Here is a 22,778-nt window from a genome sequence, read left to right as displayed (position 1 = left end):
TTAACAATATTTGAGCAGGAAGCCTTTGAGGATTGGGTTTGTAAGTTTGTGAAGTGTCCTTTCTTGCTTGCAATGAATGCTTCACATAGATCCATGTTAAACCGACATTTTTGGTTACCTTTGAACAAATCCCTGCTACTGCAACTTGCTGTTGTCAGAAGTTGTTATCGCTGCTCTTTCGTCTGCATTCCTGCGATATGAAGACTTGTCTTGACATGCTGGACTCTTCGAAACTTTTTTTGCACGAAACGTTTTTCTCGCAAACTCGACAGTATAAAACAATTCCGTCATATGTAAATGTTCCAGGATGGTCAGTTATTTACGAAACAACGTTTCTTTTTTCAGGCGGCATGGCACACAACACGTTACACATTACCCGTCGTAAACACGTTCAAGTGTGTACAAGTAAATAGAAAGTTAAACGGAAACCAATGGACGCGCGACTAAAAGCTTGCGAAATTTACTTTAATTGTTGCCGACGCGTATAGTGTGAAAGCGAAGGGGATTAATCGGGGGCGCTGGCGCAGTAGCATTGACTCTGTGTGCCTGTTCCTGTCCCTCTTCTGTAATGATTTCGCTAGGCAGTGGCCCCTCGGTTAGCGACTGCACGCAGTTCTAGAAATGGTTCAAATGGCTCTCAGCACTATGGGACTTAGCTTCTGAGGTCATCAGTCCCCTAGAACTTAGAACTACTTAAACCTAACTAACCTAAGGACATCACACATATCCATGCCCGAGGCAGGATTCGAACCTGCGACCGTAGCGGTCTTGCGGTTCCAGACTGCAGCGCCTTTAACCGCTCGGCCACTCCGGCCGGCCACGCAGTTCTAGGTCGTGGTCAATCTGTAAGACATCAAAACTAAATCGAGCTAGAGATTTCCCATCAAAATTTTTGAAATATTGTAAACATAATGTGAAAATATGCATCGTCAACAGTTTTTAGTAAAAATACGCGATAACCGGTGAAAAGGAACCAAATATGCAAACGCTTATGCAGCATGCAAATACATATAATCCGGTCATTACTGATCACTAATAGCCTCAATTTACATCTATTTGAAGCTCAACATTGACCTTTTCTTTCACTATCTGACACAACTACTTGCGAATCAAGCGTGACAACTGTGTGTCAGGGATAAGAAGCTAACTATACATTTTAAGGTTCTAATACATACCATGCATTTGCTGAAATAAAGTTTAACATTTTGGTATATTGCTCTTTCACTAATTTTCTAACTAGGTAATCGTATTTTTTGATCGTAGGATGGCCTGAGGATGGTACCGAAACCAGTAGCCAGGAGGCGAAAAAAATGTGAAATCTTATAGGACCTAACTGCTAAGGTCGTCAGTCCCTAAGCTTACACACTCCTTAACCTAAATTATCCTAAGGACAAACACACACACCCATGCCCGAGGGAGGACTCGAACCTCCGCCTGGACCAGCCGCACAGTCCATGACTGCAGCGCCTTCGACCGCTCGGCTAAACCCTCGCGGGCCAGGAGGCGAAATAAATAAACTGCGAGTGAAGACACAAATATATATTTTTTCTTATTCGTTTACGTTTCTTTCCCTACAAGTGCTACTAATGCTCGTACCATTCGCTACGTCATTGGCGTACTGTACCAAATCTACGGAAGCGTAGTTTTGGTAGAGCACAACTCTACCTGTATATCTTGAAACTATGCCTGTTGTTGTGATTTACTGCGCACAAATACAGGAAATTAATGCTGCTGTTTTCCTGGTACTAAGCTAGAGGTTATATTCTTGTATACATTATCGAACAAATGTATCATGTTTATGAGATAAGCCGGCCGAAGTGGCCGAGCGGTTCTAGGCGCTTCAGTCAGGAACCGTGCAACCGCTATGGTCGCAGGTTCGAATCCTGCCTCGGGCATGGATGTGTGTGATGTCCTTAGGTTAGTTAGGTTTAAGTAGTTCTAAGTTCTAGGGGACTGATGACCATGGATGTTAAGTCCCATAGTGCTCAGAGCCATTTGAACCATTTTGCTCAGAGCCATTTGAACCATTTTTGTAACAATTTTTGTTTCGTGTTGTTATTATGCGATCAGAAAAAAAGCAAGAAAACATTCATTAGGTTCTCAGAAAGACAACAGATTACGTTCTATTGTCGAAACTTTTCGATCTGCCAACTAATAGAAAGTACGGTAGGCAGAGAAATATGCGACGCTAAGCTAGTCCAATCCATTGGTGTAAGCAGCTGCTGCCAACAGCTCAGTTGCACATAAACGAACGTAGCGGTTATGAAATTGTCGTTTGTATTTGATCGACCCTCGTACAGACAGCTTTTACGGTACGTTACCAAACATGTCCCACGCCAAGAAAAGGGCTCGGGAACGAAAGTGTCGAAATGAAAGGGCAGTCGACGGTACCGGGCATATTGCGGCTTTGTAGGAGGACACTCATTTGCAGGGCGTGAAGTGGGGCGGAGCGTGTGAAAGGCGCACCCCCCGCGGCCGGTACCGTTTCTTTTGACCGCGAGGTGCATATTAAACGGAAACGTGATCCCCACACAGCGGCGCCCGCGAACTGTTGCGCCTCCCCCTCTCGCCCCTCGACGCCCGCCCTCGCTTTGCATATCAATAATAAGGGCGCGACCCGGCGCCTCATTATATTACGTTTGATTGAGACCATTTGTCAGTCACGCCGCAGACGACTGTCGGCGGCGCAGACAATGCAGTCCGCGCCGCAGCAGCTGGCCGGCCACCACGCGGCCGTCTGCAGCCGCCGCTGCCGACCCTACAGACGCTCCCAGATCGGTTTCGCGGTGCTGCGCCTCGGACGCCCCATAACGAAGCTGTCCCGCTCATCACCTCGTTTGGCTGCGAGATGATGGGCGGACAGGCACGCGCCGCATAAAAGATTCTCTGAAAGCCCCTCTGCGGGTGCCCGACCTGATGACAGCCTAAGCGACCGGGCACACCGCTCAGAATTATCACAGCGTTGACCAATACGACGTGCAGGAAAGTGATAGCCGGCAGACACAAAATATTTCAAGAAAACCAACTAGTCACTTGTTGTTGTGGTCTTCAGCGCCGAGACTGGTTTGATGCACCTCTCCATGCTACTCTATCCTGTGCAAACTTCTTCATCTCCCAATACCTCCTGCAACCTATATCCTTCTGAATCTGTTTAGTGTATTCATCTCTTGGTCTCCCTCTACGATTTTTACCATCCACGCTGCCCTCCAATACTAAATTGGTGATCCCCTGATACCTCAGAACATGTCCTACCAACCAGTCCCTCCTTCTAGTCAAGTTGTGCCACAAATTTCTCTTCTCCCCAATTCTATTCACTAGTTCCTCATTAGTTATGTGATCTACCCATCTAATCTTCAGCATTATTCTGTAGCACCACGTTTCTAAAGCTTCTATTCTCTTCTTGTCCAAACTACACTCCTGGAAATTGAAATAAGAACACCATGAATTCATTGTCCCAGGAAGGGGAAACTTTATTGACACATTCCTGGGGTCAGATACATCACATGATCACACTGACAGAACCACAGGCACATAGACACAGGCAACAGAGCATGCACAATGTCGGCACTAGTACAGCGTATATCCACCTTTCGCAGCAATGCAGGCTGCTATTCTCCCATGGAGACGATCGTAGAGATGCTGGATGTAGTCCTGTGGAACGGCTTGCCATGCCATTTCCACCTGGCGCCTCAGTTGGACCAGCGTTCGTGCTGGACGTGCAGACCGCGTGAGACGACGCTTCATCCAGTCCCAAACATGCTCAATGGGGGACAGATCCGGAGATCTTGCTGGCCAGGGTAGTTGACTTACACCTTCTAGAGCACGTTGGGTGGCACGTGATACATGCGGACGTGCATTGTCCTGTTGGAACAGCAAGTTCCATTGCCGGTCTAGGAATGGTAGAACGATGGGTTCGATGACGGTTTGGATGTACCGTGCACTATTCAGTGTCCCCTCGACGATCACCAGTGGTGTACGGCCAGTGTAGGAGATCGCTCCCCACACCATGATGCCGGGTGTTGGCCCTGTGTGCCTCGGTCGTATGCAGTCCTGATTGTGGCACTCACCTGCACGGCGCCAAACACGCATACGACCGTCATTGGCACCAAGGCAGAAGCGACTCTCATCGCTGAAGACGACACGTCTCCATTCGTCCCTCCATTCACGCCTGTCGCGACACCACTGGAGGTGGGCTGCACGATGTTGGGGCGTGAGCGGAAGACGGCCTAACGGTGTGCGGGACCGTAGCCCAGCTTCATGGAGACGGTTGCGAATGGTCCTCGCCGATACCCCAGGAGTAACAGTGTCCCTAATTTGCTGGGAAGTGGCGGTGCGGTCCCCTACGGCACTGCGTAGGATCCTACGGTCTTGGCGTGCATCCGTGCGTCGCTACGGTCCGGTCCCAGGTCGACGAGCACGTGCACCTTCCGCCGACCACTGGCGACAACATCGATGTACTGTGGAGACCTCACGCCCCACGTGTTGAGCAATTCGGCAGTACGTCCACCCGGCCTCCCGCATGCCCACTATACGCCCTCGCTCAAAGTCCGTCAACTGCACATACGGTTCACGTCCACGCTGTCGCGGCATGCTACCAGTGTTAAAGACTGCGATGGAGCTCCGTATGCCACGGCAAACTGGCTGACACTGACGGCGGCGGTGCACAAATGCTGCGCAGCTAGCGCCATTCGACGGCCAACACCGCGGTTCCTGGTGTGTCCGCTGTGCCGTGCGTGTGATCATTGCTTGTACAGCCCTCTCGCAGTGTCCGGAGCAAGTATGGTGGGTCTGACACACCGGTGTCAATGTGTTCTTTTTTCCATTTCCAGGAGTGTATTTATCGTCCATGTTTCACTTCCATACATGGCTACACTCCATACAAATACTTTCAGAAACGACTTCCTGACACTTAAATCTATACTAGATGTTAACAAATTTCTCTTCTTCAGAAACGCTTTCCTTGCCATTGCCAGTCTACATTTTATATCCTCTGTACTTCGACCATCATCAGTTATTTTCCTCCCCAAATAGCAAAACGCCTTTACTACTTTAAGTGTCTCATTTTCTAATCTAATTCCCGCAGCATCACCCGATTTAGTTTGACTACATTCCATTATCCTCGTTTTGCTTTTGTTGATGTTCATCTTTTATCCTCCGTTCAAGACACTGTCCATTCCGTTCAGCTGCTCTTCCAAGTCCTTTGTTGTCTCTTACAGAATTACAATGTCATCAACGAACCTCAAAGTTTTTATTTCTTCTCCATGGATTTTACTACCTATCCCGAATTTTTCTTTTGTTTCCTTTACTGCTTGCCCAATATACAGATTGAATAACATGGGGGAGAGACTACAAGCCTGTCTCACTCCCTTCCCAACCACTGCTTCCCTTTCATGCCCCTCGACTCTTATAACTGCCATCTGGTTTCAGTACAAATTGTAAATAGCCTTTCGCTCACTGTATTTTACCCCTGCCACCTTCAGAATGTGAAAGAGAGTATTCCAGTAACTCTTAAGTGAAAAAAAGTACAGGGTGATTCGATTACGGTGCTAAAAATTTTCAGGGAGAATGGAGAAGAGTGAATGAATTTCAGTCTGGAAGGGCCGAGCCGGAAGTTACAACTGAAAATCGTTCTGATACCTTTGATAGTGTTATACATGTACTGGTACTGCTACATCTACATGGATACTCTGCAAACCACATTCAAGTGCCTGGCAGAGGTTTCGTCGAACCACCTTCACAATTCTCTATTATTCCAATCTCGTATAGTGCGCGGAAAGAACGAACACCTATATCTTTCCGTACGAGCTCTGATTTCCCTTATTTCATCATGGTGATCGTTCCTCCCTATGTAGGTCGGTGTCAACAAAATATTTTCGCATTCGGAGGAGAAAGTTGGTGATTGGAATTTCGTGAGAAGATCCCGACGCAACGAAAAACGCCTTTTTTAAAATGATTTCCAGCGCAAATCCTGTATCATTTTTGTGACACCCTCTTCAATATTTCGCGATAATACAAAACGTGCTGCCTTTCTTTGAACTTTTTCGATGTACTCCGTCAGTCCTATCTGGTAAGGATCCTACCCCGCAAAGCAGTATTCTAAAAGAGGACGGACAAGCGTAGTGTAGGCAGTATGTTGCTCAGACTGTATGGTAGATCAATTTCATATGTTGTACGAAGGGCGTTCAATAAGTTGCGATACACTTCTTTTCTTGTCCATTTTCGTTTGAGAAAAATGCGAAATTTGTCGTGGGACATCGTGCTTCTGCCCCTATACTTTCATGAAATTCCGACTGGTGGAGGCGCTATATGCAACCTTCAAAATGGCGTCTGTAACAGAGGTGCTTTCCAAGCAGATACGAGGGTTGTTTTTTAAGTAAGGGCTGTTCGCGCGTATAGTCCCGCCGTTCGCGCGGACGCCGCAACATGCCACCGCGCCACTTGCCGGCATCCTTCCCGTTCACACTGATGCAAGTTGCAGCTCTGTAGCTGACGTACGCATCGCTGTGCTACTTTATAATGTTTATGATTATTGAATCGCCCGCCGCGTGTGAGATACGGTCAGTGATACGTTTTTTGACCGCGAGAAGTATATCAGCTGGAGAAATTCATCATCAGTTAACAGAAGTTTATGGCTTGAATGCAATGAGTGAAGGTAAAGTGCGTCAATGGGTTAGAGAGTTGAAAAATGGCCGTGAAAACGTCCATGACAAAGAACGCTCAGGCCGGCCCTCTGTGACCACTGATGATTTGGTGGCTGCAGTCGAAACAAACATTTGTGAGGACAGAAGATTCACAATTTCCACTCATCCTTTGGAATTTCCACAAGTTTCAAGATCGGTTTTGTACAAAATTGTGTCTGAAAACCTAAACTTTAAGAAACTGTGTTCTCGGTGGGTACCCAGACTCCTCACAGAGGACCACAAAGGGAAGAGGTTTGCCACTTCATTGGACTTTTTGATTCGTTACAAGGAAGAAGGGAATGACGTGTTGAGTCAAATTGTCACTGGAGATGAAACATGGGTATCCCATATCACTCCCGAAAGCAAGCGACAATCGATGGAATGGCGACACACAACCTCACCCGTCAAGGTCAAAGCCAAACAGACGCTGTCAAAGCGCAAGATTATGGCAACTGTGTTCTGGGACCGGCGCGGTGTTTTGCTAGTGGACTTTATGCCACGAGGAACGACAATCAACTCAGATGCCTACTGTGCAACTCTAAAGAAGCTCCGCAGAGCAATTCAAAACAAAATGCGCGGCATGCTGACAAAAGGAGTTTTGCTCCTGCACGATAACGCTAGGCCTCACACCTCTCAAAAGACTCGGGATTTGATTGATTCTTTCGGCTGGGAAGTTTTGGACCATGCACCATACAGCCCCGACCTTGCTCCTAGCGATTTTCACCTTTCCCGGTACCTGAAACACCATCTTGGCGGGCAGCGCTTCAATGACGACGATGAAGTGAAAGCGGCCGTGAACTCTTGGCTGTCGGAGCAGGCGGCCGAATTCTTAGAAGAGGGAATTAAAAACTTAGTTGTACGGTATGACAAGTGCTTAAATAAACAACGCAACTATGTAGAAAAATAGGTAAAAGCGTGTAGAATCAGAAAATAAAAGTTTTTTTACAGAAGTATTTGTATCTTATTTTAAAAATAAAAACGGCCCTTACATAAAAAACAACCCTCGTAGATGTCATGGAGATTCTTTTGGGCGAAAAGCCAGAGCATTGCAGATTGTGGTGTCACCGCCAGACACCACACTTGCTAGGTGGTAGCTTTTAAATCGGCCGCGGTCCGCTAGTATACGACGAACCCGCGTGTCGCCACTGTCAGTAATTGCAGACCGAGCGCCGCCACACGGCAGGTCTAGAGAGACTTACTGGCACTCGCCCCAGTTGTACAGCCGACGTTGCTAGCTATGGTTCGCTGAGAATTACGCTCTCATTTGCCGAGACGATAGTTAGCATAGCCTTCAGCTAAGTCAATTGCTACGACCTAGCAAGGCGCCATTTATCCTTTGCTATGTATCTAATGAAGCATGTACAGTAACAAGACCAATGTTCACCAATTGTGGATTAAAGTTAAGTATTCCAGAAGCTACGTACTTTTCTTTATAGCATTCATTACGTATCCTGTTTCAGACCTCACGCCATCCTGCGTGAGCTTATAGCGTGCATTTCGGCTTCCTCAAACAACACGGTGTTGGCACTTCCGCCGACACTTCACAGATATTCATAGGTGCTTGCAGAATGTCTACAGAGACGTTGCAATTATAAATTACGTGCCCCTTTGGAAGTCAGATCTGGAAGCTGGAGAGATCAAGAGAGATTGAGTGAGAGTCTCTGAACGTTCTTTCCACCAACGTGTCGTCTTCTAAAGTAATATCCCCAGCGCAGAATGCAGCTCGTTGGTCGTGGGATGTTCTTCGGCAGAGGCTGCTACGCTGCCAATTCGAACCTGTGATAGTGCTTTTTGCGGAATGCCACTTGCCCAGGTTAGTCTCTGTATCTACAGAGGGCAAGATCTGTAGGACTGACAATGATGGCAGGCGACACTTCTCATTAATGTATCCTGTTTGGTTATTACTCAAGTATCCACCCATTTACACTGTTTTTTTAACACTCGGCAGAGATTTTTTAATTGTATATTAACTTTCCCATCCAACTTCCGAAACATGATAACATTTCCGGCTCTCCAGTGCGCACTAGACAGAGTGAGTATTACACATTCACAACTAAGTTACGCCCGATATGGAGTACAATGTCCGGCTCTGAAGAACACCCGAAACAGAGTGACTGTTACGTCTTCACATCTTAGTATCATTATTATTTATTTCATTAACAACACAGAGTAACCCACCACCTTGAAATGTAAAGTGGGTCGGATGCTTCTGAATCTAAAAGCAAAGACTTCTCATTGTTACAGTCTTATTGGTTTACAGTTGTTAATGCTTCTTTTAATAATATAAAGAACATAATATGTAACGATTTCTATCAGGTTTCAGCGAATTGAATGCTTAACCATTGTTAAAATGGTTCCATAGAATTTGTTACTACCTAGTTGATGAGAATATAATTTAATTTATACAATGCACATGTCAAAGAAAAATAAAAAAAAGAAAATGTAACACAATGAGCGTGGTTAAGAATAATTTGTAATATATAGAGGGAAGTGATTTGCTGTATTTGGATGAGTAATACAGTCTAAGTAGCATGTTGGTTAGTAATGGCCTATTTCTATCTATTTCAGATCAGAAGGTCTCGGTACAACCTCGAGCTATTCTCATCTGAAATGGTTTGCACTAATGTATGTTTACACAGATTATACAGATTAAATGCTGATTGAGCACTTCATACATGGAATACATGAATTTTAGCTTCAAATGAGAAATACTCTTATATTTGTAACTTGTTAGTTGAAATAGAATATAGTTCATTGCTACTTGAATGCATTATTCCATAAATAGCTTAATACATTATTGACATATGAAATTCATTGATTATAGCTTTGAATAGAGGAAAGAATATACTTCTGTCTGCACACAATAAGACGAGCAATACATTACTGCTTGTGTGCAGTATACTTTAAAGACTATGCAGGATGCCATTGGGGAGGAGGAGCCACGGAATAAAAGTTCTTCGAGCCTTCTCCTCTCAAGCGACGTAACCTTATTACTACAGTCTTAGTATGTGGTGCCGGTGTTTATTTGTTTTATGATTGTTGTGTTGTTTGTGACTGTGTTGTGGCGTGCAGTGTCATACATTGTTGGTTTTGGTCCCTTACATGTTGATCCCTTCTGAGTCATGTTCACTTAGTGTTCCTTCCTCGGTTTCGGAATCTGTGGTCGTGTTTGTATCCTCCCATGTGGTTTGTTGTGTTGTTTCTGCTTGTCTACGCCTCCTTCCATATGGCTTTTGGCGCGTGTATTCTTCGTGAAGAGTGTTCGATGCACTACTACTAAGGATGGGGCCCCTCCACGCCCACACCAACGTGGTGACCAAACCAAAAGTTCTACTGTCACCTCCGTAAACATGTTAGTTTTTGAATCAGGCGTCACAGGATGCGGGCTGTGATGTTGTCCATGCGTCTGGGTAAGACTACTCATTAACATGGTCCATCAGGAGATAGAAGTGGTCGAAAACGATTGAAGGGTAGCGGTTGTAAGGGCAGAGGAAAAAAAAAGTGCCAAGGCAAGAGCCAAGGGAAAAAAACCTCTGCGACAGTAGGACGGGTAGTAAGGGCAGTAGCGGCTTGCTATCTGCGACAGTGCATGCAAGGTGTGGTTGTGTTAGTTCGAGGTATCGTGCATCGTTACCTTTGTCGTTGTTGGAGCTTGTTGCGGCGCTTGCTGCAGTTGCTGCGTCCCTGTAACAGTTCAAGGTCGTTGTGGATTAGTGGGCGATCGGTCATAGATCGGCTCACGGACTGTGTAGGGGTGTGTGTGTGGCTGGTTTGCGTGCTGTGTACAGTACGGTTTCCCTGCGGTTGCCTGTTTTTCGGCTAGTCGCACATCTGGGTTTCCAGTAATAACTGTGTTGCAGGGGCTCGCCAGTACTGTCGTATTAGCGTTCTATAGACCATAGATGTTCAGTTCCTAGCCAGTAATGTCTTTGGTCTGTTATGCTTCCATCTATGGTTGTGGTCGTAGTTACCCAGAGAAAGGATAAACGGGTTGCGCGAGTGTCTCGTGTTATTGTACAGTCGTGTGGAGAGTTTTTGGAATACCTGCAAGATAGTATCTAGCCGGTATTCCCGGTGAAGGTCCGCGATGCGTGTGTAGCGCGGAGCGTTGCTTATGATTTTGTGTACTTTGTTCTGTATGAGCTGCAGACGGCGCAGGCGAGTTGGCGCAGCGTATCCCCAGACAGGGGCTGCGTACGTCATCAGGGGTCTAATAAGTGTCATGTACATGGCCCTAGACACCCTCCTGTTTAGTGTGCTACGCCTGTTAAGCATAGGGTAGAGTTGTTTGAGCCTCGCATTAGCTTTGTTGGTCACGTGTTGAATGTGGTCCCCCCAGAGTAGTTTCCTGTCCAGCCAGACACCGAGGTATTTGACCTTCTCGCGGAAACGTATAGGGCGTGTGTGTAGTGTTATTGGGTTGCAGTGCTGATGTTTGCGCAGTTGCTTCGGTCTTCTAGTGAACAGAACGGCCTCGCACTTGTCGACGTTTACTCTAACACGCCATTTCACCAGCCAAGGCTCCGCCGTTCTGAGTGCGGTCTGTAGTCGTGAGTTAATGTTAGACGGCTTCCAATCTTGCGCAAGGATGGCAGTGTCATCCGCGTAGATTGCTACCGTCGTGTTATGTGTAGCTGGGAGGTCGTTGATGTAGAGGTTAAACAGTAAGGGCCCTAGGATACTTCCTTGGGGTACTCCTGCCTGTATACCATGTCGTGTCGATTGTTTGCCCTGCACGTCAGTGTTGAAACTCCTGTCCGTGAGATATGAGTGTATGAGACGTACGAGCCCGTCGGGGAACCCTGCGTCACTGAGTTTGCGTATTAGGCCGTTGTGCCATAGACGATCGAAAGCCTTTTCGATGTCCAGGAACACCGCCCCAGTTGCCTTGCTTGTGTTGTATCCGTGTGTTATGTATTCAACGACGCGGAGGAGTTGTTGTGTTGTTGAATGGTGATTCCTGAAACCGAATTGCTCCGGTCTCAGGGTGTCGTTTGTGATGCAGTGCCTGGTGAGTCGTTTTAATATTACCTTCTCAACGATCTTGCTGAGCGCGCTCAGCAGACTGATGGGTCGATAATTTTGTGGGAGGGAGTGGTCTTTCCCCGGCTTCCTGAACATCAGGACCTTGGCCGTCTTCCAAAAGGCGGGGAAGTGTTGGTGTTTGAGTATGGCATTCGTAATGTGTGCTAGGTAGTCTACAGCTTTTTCCGTGAACTCCTGGAGGACACGGTTTTGAATGCCATCGTGACCAGGGGCCTTCCTAGCGGTGGTATGCATGATGGCCCATTTGATTTCTGCTGTACTAGCTTGTCGGATGTTGTTGCGCGCTGGTTGGGCCAAGATGCGTGTGACCTCCTGGTCCGTATCAAGTGTGAATGCTGGGTCTGAGGGATCCAGGTTCGGTGTGAATGACGCTGCGAGTGTGAGGGCCATCAGTTCCGCTTTTTCTTCCGCAGAATATGCTGGTCCGTCTGGCCCTTGTAACGTGGGGGTGTACAGTTTCTCCCTGGTGAAGTGTCGGGCTAGCTGCCACACGCCAGGCCGCGTGGTGTCTAGCCCTTCGAGTTTCTGGTCCCACTGTTGTGTCTTGAATGTTTGTATTTTTCCCCGGATTATACCCTGGAGCCTGTTAATGTGCCGTTTGAAGTGCTGGCGCCTGGTACGCTGCCAGTGTCTCCTGAGGCGGTTCCTCATTGAGATTAGGCCCAGGATTTCCTGGGGCAGGGCAGCACTGTGTTGTTGTGGCGTGCGGATTGGTATGGTGTTGGCTATTGCGTCCTGGACGGCGCCGGTGAGGGTTTCGACTGCCTCGTCAATTTGGGCTGTCTCGTTAATCGCGTTGGTTGGTGGGATGCGACTGTCAAGCGTTTCCTTGAACTGGGTCCAATTCGCGCGCCTGTAGTCTAACATCCTGCGTTGTTCCATGTTCTGCAGTGTTTCTTCAATGTACAGTATTACGGGTTGGTGATTTGAGGGCAGATCGTTTTCAACGGCAACGTTGAGTGTCGTTGTTATGCCCTTGATGAGGGCCATGTCTAACACGTCTGGCCTGTGTCCCCTCCGGTAGGGAATGTGCGTCGGTTCGGTCGGCGCTAGTGTGATGTAGTTTCGTCCTAGTGCATGTTCGTATAGTTTCTTGCCGTTGGAGTTTCGTATTCGTGAGTTCCAGTCCGGGTGTTTTGCGTTAAGATCTCCAGCGGCTATTACGCGCGGTGATATGTTGAGTATTGTGCTGATGTCGCGTGTTTTGATGTTTTTAGGGCTGTTGTATACTGACACCAGTGTAGTGCAGGCTCCGTTGAACATGACCCTGACGGCGGTTGCCTCTAGTTTTTCGAGTTCAGGGAGCACTATGTTTGTGTGTTCTATGTCTTTGTGAATGATGATGGCTGTTCCGCCGTGACCGGAGCCGTCCGGTCGGTCGGTACGATAGACGCAGTAGCCGGTGAAGTTTAGTTGGTTGCGTGGTTTGAGCTTAGTTTCGCTCAGCAGTGCGATAAGGATACCCTTACGCTCCATGAACGCGGCGAATTCCGCCCTTTTGTTTTTGATCCCGTCTGCGTTCCAGAACAGGATCTGTGTCAGTGTCTGGTTGTTTGCGATGGGGGCGGGGTGTGGTGTGTTATCCATGTATGAGTGTGAACAGTGTGGTGAACGCTGTTTATATGGCAGCCCAGTACTGCCCGGGTTGGGCACTCGTGAGCTGTGTGAAGAGTGTGGCGACGGCCGCCCAGATCTTGTGAAGGATCTGGGTGGTCGTGTGACGGGGGAATAGTGTTTCCAATAAACCCCCAGATGTTGTGTTGGCGTTGTGTGTGTCGGCCTGTGGCTCAGTTGTGGTGTTAGCGGCCGCTGGTGCGGGTGTTGATGTTATGGATGGGCTGGCGCTTGTGTTGTTGTTATGTGGAACATTTTGAGGTGCCTGTGTATTAGATGTGGTGGGGGGAGGAGTAGTGTGTGTGCTGGTGTTGCTGGCTTGCTGACTGTGTGTCTGTGTGGCATTGTTTTGTTGTCGCTGGGTATTCTGTTGTGGTGCGCGTGTGTTCCCGCTCCTGTTTCCACGTGTTCGCCTACGCCTTCTCTGGGTTTTTGGTTCTGGGGTTCCCTGTGTTAGTGTGTTTTCTTGTGTGTCATGTGTAGGGTCGCAGGCAGTGGCTACAGGGGGTGGGGTCGTGTAGTTTCTGGGGGCTGGTGTTGGTACCGGTGTGGGTGCAGTGTCGTGTGTTGGCTGAGACGATTGTGTTGCTGTCGCAGCGGTTGTGATAGGTGTGTGTGCTGGGCGCAGAGGTTCCGCGGCCTGCACTGCTCCTCCAGGGCGTGTAGCCATGGCGAACGACACACCGTTCCTGACAGGGTTTGGTGCGGGCCTTGGTCGTGTTATGACGTTGGGTGGCTTCGACTGTTGGTTTTTGCGCCTCTGCGCCTCTCTGTATACGTTGCAGCCCCTGTAGTTGGCCGCATGGGCTTGGCCACAGTTGGCGCAACGGCGTATGTTTTCGTGTATTAGTGTGCATGCGTTGGAGGCGTGTTTGACAGCGCATCCGCGGCAACGGGGTGCCAGGCCGCAGCGGAGGCCCGAATGACCGAACCGCTGGCAGTTGTTACATTGTTGGGGGACTTGTGGCGGTTCGTAGGTTTCTACCCTTACGTTCATTTATTGTGTTCCAGTCATCGGACTTACGTATTATTCTGGCGATGTCATTGTCATTCTGTATAGGTCTCACTTGTGCTAGAGTGTTACACAGCAGTGTGACATGTGGTGTCCCAGTTTCTCCGCATACGCCTACTTCATCGTTAGTTAGTCCCATACGGTTAAAATGTACCGGATACGGCCCGTGGCCTGTCAGTAAATGGACCATCCCCCGGCTTTCGTGTACATCAGGAAAGAAAGAGTGTACTCGGCGACCCTTGTCGGATGCATCCCACTCTCTCTGCCATGTTTGAAGCCGCCATTGTTTCATTTGTGTTTTGTTCATAATGTTGGTTCCCGTAATTTCGGTGGCTTTATCGACCCGGTCCCTCTTAAGCCTCTAAGTAACGTACGATACTGAGATACGTGTCGGTCCTCCAGAACGCCCGAAACAGAGTGACTAGCACAGCCGAAGTACTTCGTCTCCCAAGCGCGCCAAGCGACCCGAAGGTGTCCGAAGCACTTCGGTTGCAATATCGTTACTCTTATGTTTCTCAAAACTAGTGAAATTTAATAAACAAAAACGATAGACTCGTCGGGTAACCACGAGAGATTGTCGTACTAAAAACTGGGTTACATACAATGAAACGTATTTAAATAATTAATAAGAGACATTCGGAGTTTTGTCACCTAGCACCCGAACGTGCCGACCAATCAGAAACAAGTTCAGTACGATTGGAGGACTCTCCCATGGGACTGGTACACACTGTGCCATCTGTCGCTTGTACCTCACTCCACTTTTGTACCGTATGCTACTTCACGTGTATCAGGCTGCATCATTGCATCAAGGCGAGCTTCTAGCAAAATAAAATACTGGCGGCCACAGCCAGGAATATCACACAGTGAACAAAAGCACGGTGAGTCGTCGGTCGGAGCGCCTGCCGTCATCACAACAAGGACGCGCAGACTGGCCCCTCTCCAGCGTGCAGGCCGGACACACACACCTGTGAATCCTGCAATGTTGAAAATGCAACGTGTTCGTCGCCACAAAAATGCAGACGAACTTCTCCTTATCCATGACAGGGCAAGGCCTCCCACAAGTCTACGCATCCTAGATGAGCTCACAAAACATCATTGGTCTGTTCTTTCTCGTCCACCCTACAATATCTCACACCTTCCGACTTTCACCTGTTTGGCCCAATGAAGGATGCACTCCGCGGGAAGCAGTACGCGGATGATGTTGAGGTGGTACACGCAGCAGCACGTTGGCTCCGAAGTGGACCAATAGTACGGTACTGTGCGGGCATACGGGCACTCCAAGTAAGGTAGCGTAGGGCCGTCGCATTGAGCGGAGATTATGTTGAAAAATAGGGTTTTGTAGCCAAAAGACTGGGGAATAATATGGCATATTGAAATCGCGAATAAAACAGACATGCTTTCAGAAAAAAAGTATTGCGTTACTTACTGAGCGCCTCTCGTAGTACGGATCAAGAAAAGAAAAAAAAGAATGTATAGTAAATATGAGCTCCAGATTGGATACTTGATGATCCTGTGACAAATCTCTTCAACAGCGAGCTCTTTCCTTTCCATGTACAGAGAGGTAATGGTAAGGACCAAAGAAGAAAAATATTTCCATTAAAATGGGTTCTAAAGCGCATACCTCAGGACTTATGAGCAATTGTTCATCTTCGCTGCTGTGATACACATCTCTTCCACTGAACAGTTACCCATAGTTGTTAAGGGATGCATTTTGAAGCCTATGTTTACTAGCCATTTTTTTACTTCTTTTGGTACAGACTACTACCGCTTAAAGTCGTCTCCCTATACTCTCAGTGACAACAGTACCAATACTTGTATCCACTGTCAGATGTATCAGAACGACGTTCCCTTTTGAGTTTCGATTCGGTCGTTTCCACAGCAAGGTCGCTTTTCAACAAAGTGATATATTTACCCTTCTTCCCTGGAAGTATGTAACATCATCAGGAATCACATTGTATATTGTGTATTGGAGTACTTCACGCTATGCGTCTCCATGTCCTCCTTGGAATTTTCCAGAGAATCTCAGGAGTTATGTTTCGAAATGCTTCCTCATCGCTTTTGAGCAATTCTTTACTCGTCTTGTATTGCCGTTAAGCCACATGAGACGTAATGATTCACCGTAATGAGCTGTCTAGCGTGGCAAGGCCCGGGCTTCGCAATGATCGTATCATTAGGGATGGAGATGTTGCTGAATCACTCCCAGTTTACATCTACATCTACATGATTAGTCTGCAATCCACAATAAAGTGCCTGGGCACGTAAATGTTCATCAAGGAAATGACGCACTTAATAGCAAAGTGACATGATGTCATTAAAGAAACTGTCAGACAGATATACAGGGAAAAGAGAACTGTCTTCTTGCAACGAGAGATGGAATAAATCGGTGCTTCACGTGACTGGTATTTCTTCAGGCTTCGTACCGATCTTTGGCATCCGTTGAACGTATGGTGGGCAAATGTTTCAATGTGAATATGTGTGTGTGTGTGTGTATGTGTGTGTGTGTGTGTGTGTGTGTGTGTGGATGGGTGGGTGGGTTAAAAGCGCTCAACGACGGGGTTATCAGCGCAGGGTGGCTAAGAAGCGCGACAACAACACAGGTTGTGGATACCAGACCCTGGGACACTCCATATCTGAGATCTTGCAGGCACTGGGCTTCTCCCGCATCAAGGGTGCACATGGAGTACCCTGAATCGGGAAAAAGGTCCTCACCTGCTTTCATAGCTTGTTGTAACAGCGGAAAATCGAGCTATAGTATCACAACTCTCTCACTAATTCAGTGCTGTACAACAGCACCCAGTGAGTAAGCATAACATTTCAGAACCACTCGCTATCGAGTGCAAAAACCTGCAACCAAGAGAGAATAACAATGGCGCAGGGGCACTTCAGTTCGACGCTCACAACATGGATAAAGTCATGTGGACTCATGAGTCGCAGAACACATAGTATGTTCCAAGTACCACGAAAAGGTATTTGTGAGATGCATTCCGTTTACCAATAGGACACCAGTCTAATAAGTGGTGGAGGTGTTCTAGTACAAGGGAGATCTACATGGAAGGAAACAGGGCACTGTTATATTCACATCGCCTCTTAGAGGTGGAAGACACAGTAGTCTACTGTTCGATCACGTGTAACCCTTTGTTCGTTTGCAGAACTCCGTAGGCAGACTGCACAGTAAACAAAACAGCTATCCCGCTATCCCAATGCTCCCAAATTGTGTCAGAAGGGACTGAGTAACGGTGTAAGGATGCCTTAGTGCTTGTGTGACCCCTTGAGTTATCTGACCCCCAGTCCTACTGAGCAAATGTGAGACGTCGTCCAGCGAAATGTACACGGCCTGGACCCAACTCTCAACGACTCCCGCAAAGTGTAGACAGCAGTTGCGCTCACGGATCAAGGTGGGTTCCCAACATTTTTGGGTTTGTCGTGAAGTTCATGCCACGGAATGTCGCCACTGTAGTCATGGAACAAAGGGGTACTAGACGCTATTAGACAGGTGTTTCTCATATGACAGTACAATGTATTGAACTTGTGAGACAGCAAGGTGGACCAGTAGTGTGTGGAATTCAGAAACCTGCTGAACCACTGCTTGTCTGGAATTGGGGACAATCTGGGTAAGGGATTTAGACCGTTTTCCCTCACCTGATCTTCGAATGTCCTGCGAGGAGGTTTGAAAGAGAATAGAGGGATATCATGAATGCTACTCCACGTGACCTGCTTAGATGTGAACTTGTAATAGCTGCAGTGGCTGTCTCCCTAATCTTTCGCATATTGTTGTTTGCAATCAATCATTTAATAATATATTTGCAATTCATTTATTATATTAATTAATAGTATGTGTGCAATTTTACTCTGTAGATGTCATATGCTAAATAAATAAATAATTTACTTGTTCTTCATTTGAACATCAGAAAAATCCTATGTCCAATTTAAATATGAAAACATACACGGTGAAGTTTACTCTCTAACATTCCTCTGCTTAATGTAAAACATCGATAGGAAGAACATCTGTCCACAGACAACTTCCCAAAGATTAGGTAGTCATCAAGTGAGGAGTGTAGAAAGCGAACTAGTGAGAGAGAAGGATTAAAGAGGGGCATCCAAAAACTATTTTGTGTTGGTCATTACGGATGCAAATAAATTTTGTCTGAGCGAATAAAAACCTTCAATGACGATTATCAGTGCTCTGGAATAATGCTGATATACAGTGCATATTTTTGAAAATATTTTAAAACAGCGTTCGATTTTCACAACTGTACTTAGAAAACCAGTTCAGATCGCAAAAATCACTTTATAGGTGACCGGTTTGATTCAGAATGTATGTATAGATACATAAGGAAAAGCCCCAACACGCTACGACAAAGTATAAAAACCAATTATAATAAACACTAGCGCGATCGCTGTAAGCGCAATAAAAGATTTATTTTGCGACGCCGGAAGGCGTATGACAAATGATGGACATTTCGTTCAATTTTTTTGTCTATTATTTAATACTCTATCTTTAGTTCTCATGAGGGGAAGACGTATTCTTGTGAGAAGTGTGTAGTAGATATTGTGTTATCCGAATAATAATTTTTATGAATATATGAAGTATGAGAGTTCTTATTAATGCAAAACCACGAAAGTTTTTATTTTCTTCCGCACATTATGCTAACGTCATGTCACTGTAGCTGCCTGCATCTGAAGAGGAAGCCCGATAAAAATCAGTATTGTACTCACGGTCAAAAATGAGAAGTACTTATGGCGGAAGAAGAAGCATATAACTAAATTCGGTAAATCTCAATGGCGTAGAAAAAAATGTTCAAATGTGTGTGAAATCTTATCGGACTTAACTGCTAAGATCATCAGTCCCTAAACTTACACACTGTTCAAACTAAATTATCCTAAGGACAAACACACACACCCATGCCCGAGGGAGGACTCGAACCTCCGCCGGGACCAGTCGCACAGTCCATGACTGCAGCGCCTCAGACTGCTCGGCTAATCCCGCTCCGCCAATGGCGTAGAGAACGCAAAATTCGGCGTAAGTTCACGCCACTACTGACTTACAATTTACAAGATTTGTAAATTGAGACTGAAAGACAATCCATTCAATTCAAAATTTATAAAAAATCAAATTTGATAATATTGTAATCAATTCAATTAATAATAATAATATTTAATATTTTTATGTATATTTGCACACGTAATCCAAAGTTGATGTGTGGATATAGACGCATGGAGGAGGAACTGCAGAAGCCTCCAGATGACGTCAACTACCAGCACCGGCACTAAGCGGCATTCTATCTCGTGGAGGGCAGAGATCATTGTGTTTTGGTCCATCTGTGGAACATGATCAGCACCGGTCACACTCATAGTCTACCGAAAAATAGTGCAATTAATAACCTGGACCAGTATCGATAGTCTCTTAGTGAAGGTAATAAGCTACTGCTGTGACAAAAAGATGTGTTTAACGTCATAAAATCTTTCAAATAGATTTATTCAATATATGCGTAATAAGTACAACTCACTTCTTTGTTCTTCTTTAGTGTACATGACTTATGGCAGGTTGCAACTGGAGGCTCTCCATTGCGTCCTGTTCTGAGAGTCTCCCTTCATCTGTTTGTATGTTCCTCCTCTTCTACTGTCGTCAATTATTCAAATTCTGTGCCTACTTATTTCCCTTCCACTTATTCCCCAGTACATGTTACAGTCAACGATTTTCCCTTTTTCTGATCCCTTTCAATAATTGTCTTTCTTCCCCTGTTTTCTTCTTTATTTCTCAACTCTGTGAGTCCATTTAGTCTCAAACATTCTTCTCAACAGCCATATTTCAAATTTCTTCTTTCTTTTTAATTCTCCATGATTCACTGCACTACATTCTAGGCACAACGTTTACCAAATCTTTTTCTAAGTTCCATTGGAATTCTTCTAGCTGTTGCTAACTGCTTCAGCTTTTCAGGTGCTTTCTTGCACAATATGTAAGCCATAGCACTATGGCCACTGCCCACCTCGACGTTGGATGCCGCCTGGTGGCGTTGCGGGAACGTGACGCGGTAACAAAATTATGTTTGCGGAGCAGACGCGGACGGAGGATCACCCTAGCGAAGATATGGGCTGCAAATGGGGAAATCCATTGAGATAAACGACTTTGACAAAGGGCAGATTATTAGTACTCAGAGCTGTGAACGAGTATCTCGAAAACGGCGAAGCTGGTCGAATGTTTACGTTCTGCTGCCGTGAGCATCTACGGAAAGAGGTAGGAGGACAGTCGCCCACGACTCGTCACAGAACATGGGGTTCAGAGGCTTGTCTGCTCCATAAAGTAGGATAGACGGTGATCTGTGGCATCACCGGCGAAAGAGCACAATGCTGGTGCACGCCCAAGTGTTCATCGTACATTGTTGAACATGGGGCTCCGCTACATACCACCCCTATTCACATGTCGATCCAACGAAATCGTCAATTACGAGTCCAGTGGACAAGGGACCACCGGGATTGGACCGTCGACCAATGGAAAATTATCTGCCTTTCGGGTGAATCACATTTTTGCTACACTAGCTCCGTGGTCGTCGTCCCCCCCCCCCCCCCCCCCCCAAACGCCGTCATCCAGATGAACGGAGGCTCGAAACGTGCAGCGCGCGAAGGACACAGGCTGGTGGAAACACAGTTATGCTATGGAAATTCTCATGCGCTTTCATGGGACCTGTGGTAGTAATGAGAGACACGCTGACAGCTGCAAATCACCTGCATCTCTTCATGCTTGATGTCTTCCCCGACGGTGATGTCATCTTTCAGTAGCATAATTGGGCTTGTCTCGGACTCAGAACCGTGCTAGAGTGGATTTAGGAGCATTACAGTAAACACACGTTGATGTCTCGGCGACTAAATTCGCCTGACGTAAATCCTATGCAACCCAGCGGGGTCGCTATCGGGCGCTATCACCGCGTACGCAAATAGAGACGGTCCTATCATTCTTAATGTAGGTTGATTCTTACAAAGAAGAAGACAGCAACCAGCCACTATTAATACTGCTATTTATTTAAGTAAATAGCGCCGTAACCGGTTTCGAACTGGCAAGTCATCATCAGACAGCTGATCACATGATTTGCAAGATACACTTAACATAATCGTCAGTTTTCGATTTTTGTTCTTCCACCGTGGCCAAATATTCTTGGCGTGTTGGTGCCCTACGGTAGAAAACAATGTTAGAAGCACCCTATGTGAACATAACTAACCTCCAACCGATGAAATACAGTGTAAATAAATATGTGAGGTTAAGTGGTTATGGTACTTACATCGAAAATTCCGCGCGTTTTTGTTGCGAAGTTGCAGGATCGTGTTTTTCAAATATTCCAAAATATATCTAGCACTTACGTAATATGTACATCACCGTATTGTGCAAAGCACCACACACACACACACACACACACACACACACACACACACACACACTGAGACCAAAAAGTATTTGCCACATGTGAAGTTATCACAAAGATTGCAGATTTACAAATACAACAGTGTCAGAGACGTTCTCTCTCAGAGACGCTACAATATAGAGATTGCTTTGATTTCACAGTATGACTGTTTTTAAAGAATAGACGTAACATAATGAAAATTAAAACACGAAGATAAACCTTACATTATCAGCATATAATATTACAGATGAAGTTGACAGATGTAGTAACCAGCTTGTGTGAATGCTACTTATATCGCATTACGTAAATACTGTGCTATAAGTAAGGAGTAACATAGAGGTGAGATAAAATGAATAATATGACAGTAACAATTATATTAAGATCATATGGTGCACTGAAATTTTGAATCAAGTATAGCTGCAATAAAGTGGTTTTTTTCCCCAAAGAATCAAGGTAGCATTACAAGTATTTATATTACAAAGAATGAACGTTACATTGTGAGCATACCATATTCAGTGAACATTAATTATAAATAAATTAGGAAAATGTGATGGACAGTTGTATGAATGTTGAATGTACTAGTAGGTCAAGTGTATACTTCGCATTAAGAACTTGGTGCATTTCTTATGTCGATTAGAGGGAATGCGAGTGAATGGCTCTGATATTTTAGGAAATTTTGATGTAGTCTCTGTCTTCTGATTCGCTAAGCTGAATTGGGTTTGAATTAACGAACTACTTCGACGTCCACTTACTTTTCATTCCTTGACTATCACATAAAAATGGAGCTGTAATGGGAATCTCGTTGTCACCTATTACTGCGGAATTGTTTATAGAAGACTTTGAGGAACCTACCTTGAAACCTAAATGCTTTTTATTTTATTTTTATGTATGTGGTCGATACTTTCGTTATTTGGCCTCATGGAAGAGAGAAGTTAAACTACATTTTAGAACATCTGAATTCAATCCATTCGATGTTCGTTTTGCAATGGAGGTGGAAAAGAATGGCTGCCTTCCCTTTCTTGATGTGTTAGT

This window comes from Schistocerca piceifrons, chromosome 1 (genome assembly GCF_021461385.2).
Source record: "Schistocerca piceifrons isolate TAMUIC-IGC-003096 chromosome 1, iqSchPice1.1, whole genome shotgun sequence".
Lineage (NCBI taxonomy): Eukaryota > Metazoa > Arthropoda > Insecta > Orthoptera > Acrididae > Schistocerca > Schistocerca piceifrons.
This window is presented reverse-complemented; position numbering follows the sequence as displayed.